Genomic DNA, 8,311 nt, shown 5'->3' on the forward strand with positions numbered 1-8,311 from the left:
CAAGTCGTCTCAAAAAGGCCGTAGTGTTCTCACCAAGTTAGCTTTATTGTGGTCATCTCATACTGGGATTTAGCAGGCACAACAAATTTCCTGGCATCTATTGCGTACAATGGGACATACGTGTTATAGGATAATCCTATGTTACGAGGTACTGTAAATCTTGAAGTTAACGCGAGCATGAATTAAATGATAAAATGCGAGTGGTCTTTGTTCGCATTAATGAAACTTCGTATTTATGTCTCCAAAATGACTATCAACAATATGACTTCGGATAGCGCACACTTTGGATAGCGGAAATACCAACCTGAATATATACACAAACATGGTTTATTGAGCAGCAGTTGTAACAAGTACATAACAATGTCATTTAAAGAATAGGAATTACACAAAGGGCATCCGGTGAGTTATCACTGCTGGGGTCAAGAGTTCTACCCACTCGTGTCAAACTAGGCATCATTGACCACTGTTTGATTGGATTAGGGTAAGGATTCCTATCATTCCACTGGGGATGGGGTGGGGGGAGTCGCATTGATTTTGAGTCGCATTTTTTGGCTAGGGGTCAGCAGTCGTATTAATTTGGAGACACATTAATTTCCAGATTTACAGTATATTGTTTGTGGTGTTCATCACTGAAAATGAAATTCGGCATTGATTCTGGGTGGGTGTGTCTTTATTCTTCCAAATACCTGCAAATAGTGCGTGAATTTGTATGCATATTTATGACATGTTTATTATTGGTTTTTTTTGTAAAATTTCTCTTACGACTACCCTCCTGATTTCTGATTTCTGTAAATCTCTGTGAGACCATTTGATCTAGTACATACCTTCTGATAGAATAGACAAGATGGGTGATCAGTTGACAAACGCTGATAGGGGCACCTTGACCGTACATCCCCACTGCGTCTATGCTATGCTAGAATATACAGATTCCTGCAGGATATGAGTATCAATTGAGATAACGCTGATAGGGGCACCTTGACCGTACATCCCCACAGCGTCTATGCTCATTGCTGTGCTAGAATATACAGATTCCTACAAGATGGGTGTATCAATTGAGATAAAGCTGATAGGGGCACCTTGACCGTACATCCCCACAGCGTCTATGCTATGCTGGAATGTACAGATTCCTGCAGGATATGAGTATCAATTGAGATAACGCTGATAGGGGCACCTTGACGGTACATCCCCACCGCGTCTATGCTGTGCTGGAATATACAGATTCCTGCAGGATATGAGTATCAATTGAGATAACGCTGATAGGGGCACCTTGACCGTACATCCCCACAGCGTCTATGCTGTGCTAGAATATACAGATTCCTGCAGGATGGGTGTACCAATTGAGTAATGCTGCTCAACATTTGCTAAGGACCACACCATTGACTGAAGATGAATGTTGTTCAAATGTTGAGTCGTATATTATTGCATTCAAAATAGGAGCATCTTTAACTTGATAAGTCTCCTGTAAGAGTCGGGGGCACAGATGGCCCAGTTGTCTTAGGTGCCGCGATTTGCTGTGCAGTGTATGATTGTGGGTTCGAATCCCGGTTCACCCTGATTATGTTTCTAGGTTTAGTGAGCACCATACCCGGGCTGGTGGGTTTCACCAAAGTGGTAAACATCTGAGACCTGCATCACTTCGGGCTTTCCTCCCACTTTAAGCTGACAAGAAGTAATATAATTGGAATACTGTTAAAAGCTGAGTTATGCCATACTCACTCACTCACTCACACAGCCTAGGCACTAGAAGGTTGCAAACACGGTTTGTCTCAACTTGGACTGGCTGTTCTGTTGAAAAAAACATGCAAACGGCGTAGTCCTGTTGTGGCTGAGTTCTTTTGGAATGTCAGAGTTCTTCTGTCGTGATTAATAAGGTGTGTTGACCAGAATAGGTAGGATAATGTACACAGCTGTCTAGAACTGCAATTTCACACAGGAATTATTTGTATTTTGCATTTGTTAATTGACACTTATTAACTACTGGGTCATGCGCTATAAGATGATACGAGTGCTGCGACTATCGTAAGTCGACGATAGAATTTCAACAGTGGAAGGAGGCCCTGAATTCTGTGTTGCGGAAGGAAACTAGCTTTGGGATCAAGACTGACGTTCCAGATGACATAAATATTGTCAGATAAGGTTTTTATTTGCTGTTGTTCACCTTTGAAAAATGACAAATTCCTACCATTCGACTGGACATTTTGTTCTTAAACTGAACTATGAGATGTCCTCAGTCTCTGTTACAAGCAGCAACACAGGTTCAAGGTTATCTTAACGAGGTAGGTAATCAGTACAAGGCCCTCATTTGCAAACTTAAAAACTTTGCATGAAACTATATTTTCCTTGGAATATACTATATATTACATGTGTATATTAATGGGAAATACTAAACATCTAAGTGTGAAATAAGTAGTTGAGTCTATCATTATAGGCCAATGCGATATCTTCTTCCTTGTACATGTTAACCAAAGTATTATTTGCACTCACATCGGCAGTGTCCTCCACACTCTACAGGCCCTGGTTTAAGGGCCAGGGGTGGCCCTGGTTTGAGGGCCAGGGGTGGCCCAGGTTTAAGGGCCAGGGGTGGCCTGGTTTGAGGGCCAAGGGTGGCCCAGGTTTAAGGGCAGGGTTGACCCTGGTTTGAGGGCCAAGGGTGGCCCAGGTTTAAGGGCCAGGGGTGGCCCTGGTTTGAGGGCAAGGGGTGGCCCTGGTTTGAGGGCCAAGGGTAGCCCAGTCACCTAAGGTGCTGCAGTGTGCTGCAATTCCTCCCTCAGGCATGCCGTGAACCTGTGATCATGGGTTCGAATCCTAGATCCACCTTGATTGTCACGGTGTTTTCTGTACCATACCCGTGTTGTGGGTTTCACCAGAGTGGTAAACGTCGAAGAACTGCATCACTCTGTCTTTCCTCCTAACACAAACTGAAACACCATGTATATTACTCAAAAAGAAGTTAAAGACAGCCCAATGTTTTCTTATGACTATAGTTAGTCTGTCATGGCTGGTGGGTGCACACAACCTTCCATTTGTGGGTGTTCTTTGACTTGTTTTGAGTAGTATATGTGAAATACTGTTCACAGTTGTGTGAAGCACAACCGATTTACTAGCACCTTGCATCTGTACTGGCAGTGGGCTAGTGTTAATTGCCATATTAAACTGTATATTCATGTCTTGGACCCTGAACTTTGTCGGATCTGGTGCTGAAGGCTGCTGTCAGGCCCAAACTTAAAACTCTATGGTTATAACTGTCATACAAAGTTACAATCTTTTTCCTATTGTTTTGCTATTGTGCAGTGTTTTTCCCATTGCTGATACCATGGATACTCTGATTTCTGTCATGACTTCATGGAGGCAGTACATGCTCCTTTTTATGCTCCATTCGTCAAAGCTTTGGAAAATTTGGCTTTGACATTGCATGGAAACCATGACCTAGTGCTTATGACCTTAACCTTGTGCTTATGACACTGGACTTTGTGCTGATGACCTTGATCGAGTGTTTACGACCTTGACCTTTTTCGCTGCCCCAGCAATTACTGAATAAGGTGGAATCTGGCTGAATCAATTCAGGTTTGAGCCTGGGACCATTGAAACCAGTAAGTTAGTCAGGACAATTGGGAGTGTGTATGTTTTATACGGTTGACTTAGAACATATGTTACACACAAGGCATGCCCTCTTAGCTAAAGTATATTTTGTAATTTTTTTATCGCAACTTTAACTTTTATTGTGACGGCTTGATGTTTGTATCCCCCTGCCATACCTAATGTATGGTGATCTGTTAAGGTCATATTTTCATAGGATTTGTTTTTTTTCCATTGGTATTCATGACCATTGAGTCTGTTATTGTTGTTTATATGCTGGCTCACAAGCTGATCCAATTCTTATTGTATGACTGTTTTGACAGTGCTATGTATATTGTTGTTTTTTTCTAAGATATGTCCACTGTTATATATACATACTTTCTACCGGGCGGTATGGCTCATATCCCCCTCCATGCAGTACCCTCTCCTGTACATATACAACTGTTTATACCCTGTGTACAATGTTTGTTACTTGCTGTCCTCACTTCCCTGTACATAAGCTATCATCATTCATGGAGGCTGCTGACTCCTTGTCATTGTCTTGGATACATTTCAAATTGTTCATGTATGTCAAAAATAGTTTGGCTGGAAGATGAATGTCCCAAGATTGAGTTATTTTTTAACAGGGCCTCGATTTCATAATCAACTCACACCAATTTGTAAAATATTGCATTACTACATTTGAAGGGCACTTGGCCTTGGTTTGGCTGGCAGTTCCAGGAACACTGTCCCTCCTGAACTATAAGGGTAAATGTAAAGTGGCTTGGTAAAGTCACAGTGACGGTGTAGGACAGGCTGAGTGAGGGGTGGGGAATGTATTTCCAGCCAAACTATATTTTTCACCAACACTAATCTCTGGCCACAAGAAATTAATTATTACATTATGATCCAAATTTATCAATGTAGTGAAGGAGGAGGGGGTTTTATTTTTAAAAACATCATCTTTCAAGGTCACGATTGAAAGTGAGCGTATGTCGTTGTCTGCTGGTCTGCTTGTCTTCTGTAAAATTCTCCTCCTCAGAATCCACAAGACCAATGAAGCTGACACTTCACATGTTTATTCCCAACAATGATGGCACTGAATCTGTTGAAGAGGTTGGAATCAGTTTTTCAATATGGCCACCATGGCAGCCATTTTGAAAAAGATATTTATGACCATTACTCAGTCATTGTTCAATATGTGATTAAAGTTATTATCTAGTTAGCTATCTGTGAGTCATGCTGTTAAATCTCTCCATGTGCTGTAAAACTTCTATGAAAGGGGCGGTCGGGTAGCCTACTGTAATGCCGAAGACCCGGGTTCGATTCCCGACATGGGTACAATGTGTGAAGCCCATTTCTGGTGTCCCCCGCCGTGATATTGCTGGAATATTGCTTAAAGCGGCGTAAAACCTCACTCACTCACTCACTCCTATGAAATTGTAAGACTTTGTCATGTATGTTTCCCCTTTAGATGACATTTTGGTCAATTCATTAGACTTTAGTTCTAGTGTTTAGTATTTATACAGAGAATAGATGAAAATCAATGCAGACAGCAGAATTAGGTTCAGACTGCCTTTGTTTTTTAAAACTGTTGCGTACATATCCAGGTGAGCTACAGTTCCCTGACACTATTGTTTTTGTAACAGTTCTGTTATAATGAAATATGAAGGTGAGAGGACAGGGTGATAATGTAGCAATCAATTTTTGTTGGCCTTTGGTGTTTATATGAGTTCTTGAAGCTGTACTTAATACAATGCCGCTTGGTTGCCCTGCTTGCAGTGTTCTCATGACCTGTCTCATGCCCTGTACATCCAGCATCACCCACCCCCTCCAATCACAGGACCTGATTCTTCAAGCTCCCTCCCAGCGCTTGACACCTTCGTTACGCTCTCGGTAACATCGCTGTCACCAGTAGGGGCACGCCCATTACAAGAATCTTGAAATTTGCCCTCTAATCCCATATCATAGTGAATTTTGAAAAGGTTTATGACTGACCATAATTTGCAGATGAATTTACCATTTTGTTTGTTTGATCAGATTGGTTCACAATTGCAGACAAATGGAAAATCAACCAACTTCCCCCTTACAGTCTAACAATATCAATTACATGATAGTTGTCATGAAACGCAAATTCAGATTGATAAACAAAGAAAATAATATAGCAAGCGTAAGAGTATCCACGTCACGGCATTATCACTTGGTTGTAAACATAACGGTCATTCGGCTGTGAATTCAACTCCATGCATGGTTGTGGCCACGCATCACAGTGGGGAGGTTTGACTGGTGGCAGTGATAGTATAGAGAGCTCCGGGGTATCACTGTGAGGAGCTTGCGGATTCTGGTCATATTCCACATCCTGTCACCATGGATACTACAATCAAATATTGTCACAATATGTGAAATGGCCTTCAGGTATTCCAAAGAAATGAAATTGGGCACCAAGTGCTAAATATGTTCCGTTTTAGGTCCATATGTGGCAGTTTGTGGAATTGGTTTTTCATATTCACTAACCACTGTTATGCAAACCTTTGCCACTATAAGTGGTGTATAAATGTGTATATTGCCAGTGTGGTGTATGTCTAGTTATCTCCAGTGTTCACTGAGGGTACTGTGTGAAGGGCTGATGTCCCTGCCACCTATCCTGCTTGACTGCTGTATATGAAGTTGTGGGTGGCCTCTCGACGCTCACGGCTCCCATGCATGTATAAAGAAAATGCATAAATGTTTCAAACCATCAACCCTTTGCTGTTGTTATTTATCTGCGTGTGATCCCCAGCTCCTCGTGAATGAGAGGAGAGAGAGAGACAGAGAGACTGTTGGGGCTCATTCGACGACTGAACTTGGTTGGTTGGTTTGTTGTTTACCGCCGCACTCAGCAATATTCCAGCTATAGGACGGCGGTCTGTAAGTAATCAAGTCTGGACAATCCAGTGATTGACATCATGAGCATCGATCCATGCAATTGGGATATGATGACATGCATCAACCAAGTCAGCGAGTCTGACCACCCGATCCAGTTAGTCGCCATTTATGACAAGCATAGTCGCCTTTTACATCAAGCATGGGTTGCTGAAGATCTATTCTACCACGGATCTTCACGGGTCTGGAAGGGCTTGTATATCACAAGACTGAAGGATATGTAATAGGACTGTCCTTGTTAATGACATTGATAATAAAAAGATTGACAATATTTGAATAAGAAGACCTATGCGACAGCAGCCTGTAATAAAGTTGGGTGTGGTCAGGTCTCTCATTAGGGGCGGTGAGGGCAAGCGGTCAAAAGCGCCAGGTTAGCAAGCACCAGGTCCTGAGATCGTTCCCGCATGTGACCAGGTTGTTATTCAGCCTTGGGACCAACAATATTTACAGGTCTTTAAGGTGTTGTGACTACTCCTAGTGTACAGAACATTCACCCTGTGCACTCAAAAGAACCCACTCGTCCAACGGTAGATGACAAGATGGTGGAAACACGGATACGTACATACACCCGAAACACAAGTGTCACAACGTGTGGGGTCACCCTGGACAAGTGACTTAGTTCAAATGTGCCTCTGTTCACCCAGGAGGGAATGGGTACCCGGTATGTGAAGCGGATATAAAAACTAACAGGTTGGGTTGTATACTCCCCAGGGAGTTGAGAATGATAACTGGAATGCAAATGGATGCACTGGCCAGGGAACAAATAAGACCGCTTTTAAATACCCGCATTAGTACCTCGATACCTGTGGTATATAAATGTATGATATGAGAATATAGTAATGTTAACCATCCAATCCTCATGTTGGTCAGCCATGTGTTCGTACTGACAAGTGGATGTAAATAAAAATCTAAGAAGACAAATTACTGTAAATCTTGACACAGCCACTGATTGATATCATGAGCATCAAACATCAAGAACACAGAATGCAGAAACAATACTCATTGTTTATTCAAATGTCTTCAACTTCTACAATGTACACCATGGTTCAAGAATGTCATCCGGTCAAGCAAGGGTAGGTCTTTTCCTAATATACTACTCAAAAGAAGTTAAGGAACACCTGATTCTTCAAATTACTGTGGTTAATCTGTCTAACATCTTTTGAGTAGTATACACCACTTCAGATTGCAAGTAAATCAGAGCTACACCAGCGAGTGAGTGAGTTGGGGTTTAACGCCGCTTTTAACAGTATTCCAGTTATATCGCGGCGTGTCAGCTTAATGTGGGAGGAAAGCCCAAAGTGATGCAGGTCTCAGACGTTTACCACTTTGGTGAAACCCACGAGCATGGGTATGGTGCTGACAAACCTAGAAACATAATCGGGGCTAACCGGGATTCGAACCCACAATCGTAGGTTTCTGGCGTGCCCAAGGGACGCAACTCTGCACAGCGCCTTAGACAACTGGGCCCCCCGTGCCCCCCGCTACCCCAGTGACTGAGCCACCAGGATGACTGGTCCAGACTGATGTGATGTAAAACTGTAGACTGTCACACAGCGCCATTCGTCCACTCACAAACAGGGTGCGACAACACAACAATATCACAACTCACTGGTCTGGTCCTCTTGAATAAACCCAAAATAAAACAGACTACTCACAAGGAGTTAAAGAACCCCGATACTTTCATATGATTACAGTTAATCTGTCATAACATGATCGAATAACTACAGTAACCTATGGTAATAACGAACTCAAAGGGACCACTAATTTTTGTTTCTTAAAACCGTAGTTCATCATAAGCATATATACAGCAAAAGGACGCTACTATCCATCAGTT

General features: G+C 42.4%; 1 long non-coding RNA gene across 1 annotated transcript; it reads left to right on the plus strand.

Moving 5' to 3' along the window:
* The first annotated feature begins 564 nt into the window (after positions 1-564).
* Positions 565-6,296, plus strand: LOC125383506. The gene is made up of 2 exons (XR_007222783.1): positions 565-2,517; positions 2,660-6,296. It is a non-coding gene; the product is annotated as an uncharacterized LOC125383506 (long non-coding RNA).
* Positions 6,297-8,311: the final 2,015 nt, after the last annotated feature.

Source organism: Haliotis rufescens, unplaced genomic scaffold (assembly GCF_023055435.1).
Source record: "Haliotis rufescens isolate VD_foot unplaced genomic scaffold, xgHalRufe1.0.p SCAF_238, whole genome shotgun sequence".
Taxonomy (NCBI): domain Eukaryota; kingdom Metazoa; phylum Mollusca; class Gastropoda; order Lepetellida; family Haliotidae; genus Haliotis; species Haliotis rufescens.